Below are 6,276 nucleotides of genomic sequence, written 5' to 3'. Positions count from 1 at the left end.
AGATACCCACAAGACTAGAATACAAGTCATTAACAAGCATGCAAGTATAATACATAATACATGCAGACATATATATAATCCAAAAAAATGTCAAATTTACGTACTTATTATTACATTACAAATATCCAAGGTTTTGAAGACACGTTTCCTCTTGCGCCCAACGAGTGAATACTGAGACCAGACCCCATAGGTCCCTATCCTCATCATTCGTCTCACTGTGTCTCCACAGCTTGCACCGCCCATTTGAGACAGCGTCTGGACCTGTTAAAATAATGCATAAGCTGTAAGGTAATAGAGAATAATATATATCTTTCAATCTCAACATTAGATTTTCTAATTTCCAACTGTATTAAATAAATAGCATTAAAATATTTTCCTTCTTAACTATTACAAAAATCAACGAATTTGAGTAACTTTTGCTTTTGTTTTATTTGTACCTTAAACATAACACTGAACAATCAATTATGTGCCACCCCACCTTCCTTCATCTGCAAAAAAACTAATCAAAAGACATATGTACAAGGCTAAAAAAATTCAGCAACACTTACCATACTCAGGCTAAAATAATGGCATTTACTATTTTTAAAAGATTATTAGCAAATTTACAGAAATGGTGCATTCGGAAGACAAAACCAATTTTTCACTTTTGACAATTGAGCACCTGCTACATCCAGATTCTAGGGAGGAAAGGAAGGACGATCTTACTGGATCCCATAGCCTCTCCGAGGCACAAACCAGGCTTTTACACAAACCCCCCCCCCCCTGCACCCGAGCTTTTTAAAATAGTAAATGCCACTATTTTTGCAAAATTATTACGAGATCTATTATTCTAGAGAATAATGCATATAAATGCATATATGCATATAAATACAAAAGTAAATCAAATCTTATCCTTGTATAATATACAAGCTGATGTGAGATCCCTGTCTACAGGTGGACTGGAACTATTATCCAGTAGGCAGTCTATTGTATTTTATCAAACCGTTATTAGTATAATAGATCTCGTAATAATTTTGCAAAAATAATGGCATTTACTATTTTTAAAAGATTATTAGCAAATTTACACAAATGGTGCATTCGGAAGACAAAACCAATTTTTCACTTTTGACAATTGAGCACCTGCTACATCCAGATTCTAGGGAGGAAAGGAAGGACGATCTTACTGGATCCCATAGCCTCTCCGAGGCACAAACCAGGCTTTTACACAAACCCCCCCCCCCCTGCACCCGAGCTTTTTAAAATAGTAAATGCCACTATTTTTGCAAAATTATTACGAGATCTATTATTCTAGAGAATAATGCATATAAATGCATATATGCATATAAATACAAAAGTAAATCAAATCTTATCCTTGTATAATATACAAGCTGATGTGAGATCCCTGTCTACAGGTGGACTGGAACTATTATCCAGTAGGCAGTCTACTGTATTTTATCAAACCGTTATTAGTATAATAGATCTCGTAATAATTTTGCAAAAATAATGGCATTTACTATTTTTAAAAGATTATTAGCAAATTTACACAAATGGTGCATTCGGAAGACAAAACCAATTTTTCACTTTTGACAATTGAGCACCTGCTACATCCAGATTCTAGGGAGGAAAGGAAGGACGATCTTACTGGATCCCATAGCCTCTCCGAGGCACAAACCAGGCTTTTACACAAACCCCCCCCCCCCTGCACCCGAGCTTTTTAAAATAGTAAATGCCACTATTTTTGCAAAATTATTACGAGATCTATTATTCTAGAGAATAATGCATATAAATGCATATATGCATATAAATACAAAAGTAAATCAAATCTTATCCTTGTATAATATACAAGCTGATGTGAGATCCCTGTCTACAGGTGGACTGGAACTATTATCCAGTAGGCAGTCTACTGTATTTTATCAAACCGTTATTAGTATAATAGATCTCGTAATAATTTTGCAAAAATAATGGCATTTACTATTTTTAAAAGATTATTAGCAAATTTACACAAATGGTGCATTCGGAAGACAAAACCAATTTTTCACTTTTGACAATTGAGCACCTGCTACATCCAGATTCTAGGGAGGAAAGGAAGGACGATCTTACTGGATCCCATAGCCTCTCCGAGGCACAAACCAGGCTTTTACACAAACCCCCCCCCCCCTGCACCCGAGCTTTTTAAAATAGTAAATGCCACTATTTTTGCAAAATTATTACGAGATCTATTATTCTAGAGAATAATGCATATAAATGCATATATGCATATAAATACAAAAGTAAATCAAATCTTATCCTTGTATAATATACAAGCTGATGTGAGATCCCTGTCTACAGGTGGACTGGAACTATTATCCAGTAGGCAGTCTACTGTATTTTATCAAACCGTTATTAGTATAATAGATCTCGTAATAATTTTGCAAAAATAATGGCATTTACTATTTTTAAAAGATTATTAGCAAATTTACACAAATGGTGCATTCGGAAGACAAAACCAATTTTTCACTTTTGACAATTGAGCACCTGCTACATCCAGATTCTAGGGAGGAAAGGAAGGACGATCTTACTGGATCCCATAGCCTCTCCGAGGCACAAACCAGGCTTTTACACAAACCCCCCCCCCCCTGCACCCGAGCTTTTTAAAATAGTAAATGCCACTATTTTTGCAAAATTATTACGAGATCTATTATTCTAGAGAATAATGCATATAAATGCATATATGCATATAAATACAAAAGTAAATCAAATCTTATCCTTGTATAATATACAAGCTGATGTGAGATCCCTGTCTACAGGTGGACTGGAACTATTATCCAGTAGGCAGTCTACTGTATTTTATCAAACCGTTATTAGTATAATAGATCTCGTAATAATTTTGCAAAAATAATGGCATTTACTATTTTTAAAAGATTATTAGCAAATTTACACAAATGGTGCATTCGGAAGACAAAACCAATTTTTCACTTTTGACAATTGAGCACCTGCTACATCCAGATTCTAGGGAGGAAAGGAAGGACGATCTTACTGGATCCCATAGCCTCTCCGAGGCACAAACCAGGCTTTTACACAAACCCCCCCCCCCCCTGCACCCGAGCTTTTTAAAATAGTAAATGCCACTATTTTTGCAAAATTATTACGAGATCTATTATTCTAGAGAATAATGCATATAAATGCATATATGCATATAAATACAAAAGTAAATCAAATCTTATCCTTGTATAATATACAAGCTGATGTGAGATCCCTGTCTACAGGTGGACTGGAACTATTATCCAGTAGGCAGTCTACTGTATTTTATCAAACCGTTATTAGTATAATAGATCTCGTAATAATTTTGCAAAAATAATGGCATTTACTATTTTTAAAAGATTATTAGCAAATTTACACAAATGGTGCATTCGGAAGACAAAACCAATTTTTCACTTTTGACAATTGAGCACCTGCTACATCCAGATTCTAGGGAGGAAAGGAAGGACGATCTTACTGGATCCCATAGCCTCTCCGAGGCACAAACCAGGCTTTTACACAAACCCCCCCCCCCCCTGCACCCGAGCTTTTTAAAATAGTAAATGCCACTATTTTTGCAAAATTATTACGAGATCTATTATTCTAGAGAATAATGCATATAAATGCATATATGCATATAAATACAAAAGTAAATCAAATCTTATCCTTGTATAATATACAAGCTGATGTGAGATCCCTGTCTACAGGTGGACTGGAACTATTATCCAGTAGGCAGTCTACTGTATTTTATCAAACCGTTATTAGTATAATAGATCTCGTAATAATTTTGCAAAAATAATGGCATTTACTATTTTTAAAAGATTATTAGCAAATTTACACAAATGGTGCATTCGGAAGACAAAACCAATTTTTCACTTTTGACAATTGAGCACCTGCTACATCCAGATTCTAGGGAGGAAAGGAAGGACGATCTTACTGGATCCCATAGCCTCTCCGAGGCACAAACCAGGCTTTTACATAACCCCCCCCCCCCTGCACCCGAGCTTTTTAAAATAGTAAATGCCATTATTTTTGCAAAATTATTACGAGATCTATTATACTAATAACGGTAAATAAATAATAAATAGTAAATAAATCAAAATCAGTTACATTATTTTATCTTATTCATAGCATAAATGTTCTCGAAGATTACTAAAAAGAAATTGAATTAGACTACAGCAAATTGGCAAACTTTACCTTGTATCTGTTTCCACCGAGTTTGTTTGGGGCGTTCTTCAACATATCAGCAATACTTGTCTCAACATCTCTTTCAGTTGCATTAGTGTGGGTGTTGATACAGGCTTCTGGAAATTTATAAGAATTAATTAATATATATAATTATAATTCACTTTGCTATTCCCCATTCCACAGTCCTCTCGTCCTTCCCACTTCCCTGTCCCCACATCATCCCCACTATTCCCACTTCCCTGTCCCATCGTCCTCCTTACCATTTTCCCCTCCCCTGTCCTTCTTCCTCCCCCACCATCTCCCATTCACCTGTCCCTTTGTCCTCCCCAGCATTCCCCTGTCCCCACCATACCCCCCTCTCGTCCTCCCCACCATTCCAAACTACCTCATCCGATGCATTCTATAATGGTCTGATGCTTCCATCAGAAAATTGGGAACATCAAATGATCTGATATTCCCATCACTGAAAAATAAGAACAGCTAAAAAAATGAAATGAAAAAAATAAAAAAATAAACTATACTCATGAAATGAACAGTATGGTAAACAACACAGCTCAATTTCAATGCAATGTCACACAAAATTATTAAATCGAAATGAAAATAAATTGAAATCTATGAAAATTCAAATTATCAATACAATCGGAAATATTGAAATAATATCGCAACATAATATAGTGTGGGTTGCTCTTACGTGCAACAGACGGTGCTGTTTTTCAAAAAAGGCATGGTTTTACCTGTCACAAGTGTGGCATCTATACTTATACTCACGAAATGAACGGTATGGTAAACAACATAGCTCAATTGCAATGCAATGTCACAATAACATTTAATAACAATAACATTTAAATATACTTTAAGATATAATCTAGAAGAAAATAAGAACATTGAAACGGTTCATGAACTCGATTTCAATAAAGGACACTATGGGGAACTTTGAAAAACAGTTAATGAGTATAATTAGACAGACTTGTTGCTAGGCAGAGGAGTAAATAATGAGATATATGGCAAATTTTGCAAAATATACGGCACACAAACATTCATAGAAATACATGAAATACATAGCTCGAGAACTAAGGTCAGGAGAGTAAAAAGAGTATACACATTTTTGTTTTGACGCTTAATTAAGGTTATTGTGAGTACTCATCGCCTGCCTAGAAACTGGAACTAGTAATTCCATCTATCATACATATCATACAAGAGGAGCCACACATCTATGGATCATCCAATAAAATCAGCAGACTTCTAGATGTTACTACTGCTCGGCTTAGACTCGGTTACAAGTATCTCTGGGAATTCTCATTATCTGCTGATGTAGACCTGACCAAATGTAAACTGTGTCAACAAAATTATTCGCACACCCTCCGTCACTATGTGATGGAGTGCGAAAAGATACATGAATTTAGAGACAATTCTATAACCAATGTTCCAGCGATGTGTCAATATTTCATTCAAAATGATCTGCTACCAGAAATTTTAGCCAAATATCCCCAGTTTGCTAACTGTAGATAACAACTAAGTGATTGTAACCTATCCACCGCTGCCCACTGGATGGGGGACGGTGTGCAGGACAAACATATAAATTTTGATACTAGCTCTCCACATATGTCAGTTGCTTAATTTAGAACCTGTACTTGAGGTCGATCTCGAACCCATTGTTGATGTGATGACTTATATTGAATTTTGTAACTAGCTCATCAAGATTGTAACTTGCTTAGCTAAATGAATTGTGGGGTTCAGTCCCTGAGCCCATTATGTGCCTCTGTAACCCTTTCCACAACCGCCCACAAGATGGGTATGGGGTGCATAATGGGGTGGGGTGTCTTGGCCAAACGTGCCACATCAAAACCACAAGTTGACATTGAATGTGAATTAACAATGAGACAAGTAAGATTTATACTAATACATTTATACTAACTCTGTTGAGCGTTGACCATTTATACATCAAATCTGTTGATGTGAGCACTTTAGTTTAGTCTGCCGTTTAAAGAAAAAAAGAGCATATCAATGGTATATCACAGAAAACGAATTTATCATAAACTCATGTATTTGTCTTATCATATTGAACTGCATTCATATTTTTAATATATAACAATATGAATATACAAATTTCTG

At 35.5% G+C, this 6,276-nt stretch overlaps 1 long non-coding RNA gene across 1 annotated transcript in view; it reads right to left on the bottom strand.

The window, feature by feature from the left end:
- Positions 1-4,324, bottom strand: part of LOC138370171 (uncharacterized) — a 5,186-nt gene extending 862 nt beyond the window's left edge. Inside the window, exons 1-2 of the long non-coding RNA XR_011230065.1 lie at positions 4,174-4,324; positions 105-261 (exon numbers count right to left, since the gene is read on the bottom strand). This is a non-coding gene — a long non-coding RNA (uncharacterized lncRNA). The remainder of the gene's footprint in view (positions 1-104; positions 262-4,173) is intronic.
- Positions 4,325-6,276: the final 1,952 nt, after the last annotated feature.

Source organism: Procambarus clarkii, chromosome 31 (assembly GCF_040958095.1).
Source record: "Procambarus clarkii isolate CNS0578487 chromosome 31, FALCON_Pclarkii_2.0, whole genome shotgun sequence".
Taxonomy (NCBI): domain Eukaryota; kingdom Metazoa; phylum Arthropoda; class Malacostraca; order Decapoda; family Cambaridae; genus Procambarus; species Procambarus clarkii.
The sequence above is the reverse complement of the archived record's forward strand: the minus strand, read 5'-3'. Positions and strand labels throughout refer to the sequence as shown.